The following is a 6,010-nucleotide window of genomic DNA, read 5'->3' on the forward strand; positions in this document are numbered from 1 at the left end:
AGTTGCCGCAGACAATGTGACCCCCATCTATGGGAGCAGTGGATAGGTTCAGGCCTCATGTTAACTGTCTGACACCTTTACAATACTCTCAGCACTCTCATCACCGACATTTCTGCTCCTTGACCGTTTCTTGAGGGTGCGACGTAGCTGCCATACAAGCACTACCACAAATGACATGCTCCATATTTCCGCATCTTTACTAAGAAGCCCCAGGATTGCTCAGTGGACGGTCATCTTCACAATGCAATTTCACATTTCAAAAGCTCCTTTTCCCCTGCTCTGTTCCTCTGAGAGCCAAAATAGATCCATAACCAGGAGGACAAGTGATATGAGTGGTTTGGGAGAACTAGATGGGGAATGAGCAAGGGTTTGGGCATGTCTCAGGGGACTGTGGATCAGAATCAGAGGTCCTGGTAGGTCCAGGAGGAATGGATCGAGGGAGAGTTGAGGTGTGAGGGAGGGAGATCAAGAGGCCGGGAGCCCTGGGAGATGGAGAGGTGAATGTAGTGGGAGGAGGGTTCAAAATGTAGTGGAGGAATGGAAAAAGTGTGTGTGTGTTTCAGTATATGTGTGTTTGGGGTGGTCTCCCTCACCTTTCCTTCAGTTGTGGAAGGTTGCAGAGATCACTGAAGGGCGCTTAGGCCTGTGCCATAAAGCATACTAAGAGAAGTGGGGATTAAAGTCCACAACCTGACTTGAATGAATCTCACAATCAGACAAATTCAACACAGGTTCAAGTAGTCAAGATAATTGCGTATGCACTCTGTTCTTAAGCACCCCGAAAGGTCAAACATGGGTTAAATCAATACACCGTGGCAAACTGCACTAGTAAAGAGAAAGTAGAGATGTCCATGGCCTCTGAACAGTGCTTACTTTCATATCATTTTTTTAAAAATTAAAATATCTTATGACTCTAAAAAGCAATATAGCTGCTATCAACAAACAGAAAGGCTGCAAGAAACTGGTAGATCGAATGCATAAGTAGCAACTAGGTTAACTTAAATAAATACAGTTTTATTTTGAAACAACCTCATTAAATCTTTGGCACAATACATTCCGATTCAACAGAAAACCTGTACGTTGTAAAATATCTTATATAAGAATACATACATAAAACCTCAACTTATAGAATTTCAGATTTTGTTTTTGTAAGTCATGGACTTTGTGTCCTTTGGGCTAAAGAGGAAAAGGACCATCCAGATTGTTACCAGCACAAAGCTGAAAAGCCAGCATCTGTGATGAGTTGGGGGAGTCTTAGTGCCCATGACATGGGTGACTCGCATAAGTGTGAAAGCACCATGAATGCTGAAAGGTACATGCAGGTTTTTGAGCAACATATGCTGCCATCCAGATGTCTTTTTCAGGGACGCACCTGCATATTCCAGCAAGACAATGCCAAGCTACATTCTGCGTGTGGCAATAGAGACCTTGACTGGTGAGTAACTGAAGATGTGTGTTGAACAAGAACCGGAAGGAATTTCACTCTCAATACTTCAACAATTAGTGTTCTCAGTTCCCAAACACTTACTGTATACTTACTATATATGGTTTATATATATATATATATATGGTTTATATATATGGTTTATATATATATATATATATATATATATATATATATATATATATATATATATATATATATATATATATGGTTTATACATATATATATTGGATTCTGTGAAAAACTTCGAGATGACATCATGACTGCATCACACTCATAACTCGACATTCTTAATTCTAAATTCCTTAGAGGCTGTAAATACAGGTGCATCTGAAGATTCTCCCTCATTTGGTAACACACGGTTATCCAGACCCTCTGAGAGAAATATATTTGTTCACTCGTTCTACAAATCTGTTTACTGTTTTCATCTTATTTAAAACTCAACAAAATGGACACCCACTTCATTTTTGAGCAAGTCAAAAAGACGAGACCATCCTCTTTCTCAGAAAAAGAGCGACCCTGCTACCAAGCAGCAAGTAACCTTAACTGTCACAGCTCAGGTTTCTTAGGTTGTTTTCATTCATTCATGTTGTTTCCTGTTTTATTTTGAAACTCACATCTCCTCTCATTTCAGATCACTTCACTTCCTGCCCCTGTGTGTTTTCCCTCCCTTTTGATGGCTTCACCTGTGTCTGATTGTCTGTCCTGCCCTGATTAGGCTCACCTGTGCCTTGTTATCCTTCCCCTCACCACAGTATTTAGTGTGTGTCTTGCTTCCTCTCTGTGCCAGTTCGTCTTAGCCTTTCTGTGTGTCGACGTTCCAGCCTTTTGATTCCCTTGTGTCTCTTTGTTGGTTTTTTGGACTTTGCCTGTTTTTGACTTTGCCTCTGCCTTGCTCTTTTTGGATACTTTTGCCTCATTGACCATCCTGTTTGTACCAAAGCTATTTCGTCCAGTAAAGACTTTCTACTTACCTGAACTGTCTTCTGAGTCGCGCGTTTGAGTCCATTTCTACCTGGTTCACCAGTTGTAACACTTAACTGTGAAAATGTACTGTTTATATTTAAATTATATTGTACACAGTGTTAAAAAAGGCTACTTTCGACATGTTATGGGTTACAGATTACTAGCTACCCTGTTAAAAATGAAAAAAATGTAACTATTGTGATTATTTCAACAAATTAATGTAACTTGACTTTTCAAACAAATGTTAATGTGTTGGACTATACAACTGTCCAGGTAAAAACCAGGTAGGGTAAATGTCACAACAGTACTTAACACTGATTACTGTCAAACTTATATATCTATATATCTATATATCTATATATATATATATCTATATATGTGTGTGTGTATGTATGTATGTATGTGGATGTGGATGTGGATGTGTGTATATATATATGTATGTATGTATGTATGTATGTATGTATACATATATAATAATTTATGTATATAATTTATTATATATGTATACTCATATGTAACACCTTTGTAATCACCAGCATTTTGATTAGTAATTATATAATTATCTATTTTTCTCAGTAACTGTAACCAATTGCAATTACATTTGTGTTTTGATTTAATTAAGTAATGCTGTAACTAATTCCTCTCCAACATTGGTAACATAGTATGGCGTTTCTTTGAGCAGCTGAAAGCCTTCACTGTCACAAATTTTGCCATAAAAGTCTGGTTAACTACTGACTGCTGAAGTGTCCTACCATTATTTTACAGTGTCAACACAGTAAAGTACTTTAACTGTATGTATATTTGTGTTTTACTGTCTTAACACTTGATTGTTTGATTTTAAAACACATATGTACAGTGTTTTAAAATAGCAGGTCTTATATTATTGTTACAATTTGGCTGTATTTGTACAGAAAGTTTTTACAGTGTACCTGTATTCAATCCGTGTTGCAGAAAATGATGCTGAGACATGCTGCTCATGAAGCAGCAGGATCAACTTCCTGACTATTTAACTGTCAGAGACATGAAGACCTGGCTGCTGACATGAAGAAGCTTCCTGGAGGAATAAGTCAAACTGCTTGATTTATACACTGATAGAAAACACAGTCTATAAGAACTATTTTTACCAATGTGTTTAAGTTGAAAACGTTTTAAAAACAAAGACTTTTTTCACTGGTGCAGGTTTCAAGAAACAATTGAGAGGACAGAAATTGATCATCTGTTCATGGCTGAACTAGTAAGTAATCTGTCTACAGACTTGACTGTGCAGCATCATGTGAAATTAGCTACATTACTGTGAGACTAACTAAAGAATGATGCTGGCAGGCCTGGACAACAGCAAGACACTTTTGTCTCTATCAGATGGAAGCTGAGCTCCTGGAAGAACTGGACAAAGAAAAGCATCTTTCACAGCTGTTTGGTAGGAATGTCATACTGGAAGGCCTTCAGATGTTTCTCTCACTCATCCACGCAGCAGCAGAGGAGGAAGTACAAACCTTCCTTCTATTACTGCACAAGAAGCTGCTGAAAATCTTTGGTGGCATCTAGATCACCAACGGTCTGGTCTCTGCAGGTAACACCAAACCAGCAGAGCCCCTGGTACCAAAGGTGGTGGACACTGCTCTCAAGTTCCTCCTGGACGAACCAGAGCAAGAAAACAAGCGTGAAGCTGCCAGTGTCGAGATTGGTAAACTGCTGTCTAAGTCAGTAGCTCCCTGCCTCTCTCAGTTTGGAAACGTTTCTAAAACTCTTCTGCTTGGCCTCTGCACCACTGATGCCCGGCACATGGTCAAAGCCATCTATGAGAGGTTTGACAAGTCCTCGAAGTCTTTTTTATCTAATGGACTGTGATGAAAGCTATCACACTGCCAATGAATGCATCATTTCTGCTATCCAAGACATGGGCTATGAAATTCAGTCTGATGCATCCAGCCAGGCTCACCTTCAGCTGGAAGACGGACTTTTGGAGGAGAGGGAGGCCTCTCCAGAGATTGCTTTGGATGAAGAGATTGACACTATGCCAAATGATGTGACTGAAGACAATACAGAGGTAACCCTGGCTCTGTACTCTGCTGTCCAGAATATGGACCATGGAGTGCAGAATGATACATCCAGCCAGGCTCACCTTCAGCAGGAAGAAGGACTTCTGGAAGAGAGGGGGGCTTTCCCAGGAGTTTATCTGAATGAAGATTGTGACACTTTGCCAAGTGATGTGACTGAGAACAAGACAGAGGAATCCCTGGTTCAGGACTCTACTGTCCAAGATATGGACTTTGAAGTGCAGTCTGATGCATCCAGCCAGGCTCACCTTCAGCTGGAAGAAGGACTTCTGGAAGGTAGCAGGGCTTCTCCAGAGGTTGCCTCCAAAGAGAAGCTGGAATACAGACTCGTTGAGATTGACACTATGGCAAATGATATGATTGAGAACAAGAAAGAGGAGAACTGTTTCAGGGCCCTGCTGTCCAAAATCTGCACCACGATGTGCAGTCTGATAAATCCAGCCAGGCTGATCTTCAGCTGGCCACCATTCTAAGCCCACCTGATGGTACTGAGGACACACCTTCAGCCAAACTGGAAACCAATGTTGTTGGGCACTTGGAGAAAAGGGAGTCTTCTCCAGGAGTGATTCAGGACACGCGCTCTCAGACTGGAGAGCAATGTTATTGAATACATGGATGATGAGCTGGAAGAACTAAAGGAGGAGGAAGTGACAGGAGTAGGTTCCTTCTTCTGTGGTCTCTGGAAGATGGTGACATGCTGCTTTTGTGTTTCCACTGGGAACTAAATTACAGCAAACCCTGCTGTAATATTAAATGCATTAGATAAATACTGTTCATTCTCATTCATTAATCATATTTTCTCTGCATTGATTTTTTTAATGCATTGTTTTCACATTGGTGTCAATTTCAGTCATTTTACAAAATTTATTGAAAACAAGTTAACCCCTTGAAAACTGGACTTATACCACTTTTCTTGTGCTGATTTCAGACACCCTCACAAATATTTAAATCTTAGTACATTAAGCATATTGGTTTTCTTTTGAAAATGTAGGGGGAAAGAGGCAGTGAGCAACATCCTTTGGAAATTGAAAGAAATTAAAAATACTGAAAAAACTTAATATGATAATTAATTCTTATTTATAATGATTTTAATTATATATTTAAAATGTTGTACGGAAATATTATTTTTTAAACACATTTATTTTCCAGGTTTCCAGCTTTCAAAACCAACTTTCAAAATAAAATCCTTATACTTGTCAGTCAGCATTTTATTTCCTACTTAATACAGAATGTGCAAATAAAAATTCAGCTGACTGTACAGGAAGGTAGATGTATTCAGGTTTCATATTTTCATATTTTTTATTACATTTTGGCTGTGTATTTAGTCAGCTAAACACTTCCCTGCCAGCAGTTGTAGTGAGGGCAGAGGAATGAGGATCATTTGTTTAACATGAAGAGAGCTAATGTGTCTCTGGGCATCAGAAGATCACAGGTTGGGATCTGCTGTTACAGCTTGGAGTCAGAGTGTGCTGTGAAGCCAAAGTGCAGTTTGAAAACGGAACCTGAGTCCACATTATGAAGCAAACTTACATTCAAGGCTGCA

The 6,010-nt window shown here is 39.4% G+C and overlaps 1 pseudogene; it reads left to right on the forward strand.

Moving 5' to 3' along the window:
• Positions 1-350: 350 nt before the first annotated feature.
• Positions 351-4,940, forward strand: LOC148189522 (uncharacterized; annotated as a pseudogene).
• Positions 4,941-6,010: the final 1,070 nt, after the last annotated feature.

Source organism: Plectropomus leopardus, chromosome 5, assembly GCF_026936395.1.
Source record: "Plectropomus leopardus strain MGB_pleo_1.0 chromosome 5, ASM2693639v1, whole genome shotgun sequence".
NCBI classification, from domain to species: Eukaryota; Metazoa; Chordata; class Actinopteri; order Perciformes; family Serranidae; genus Plectropomus; species Plectropomus leopardus.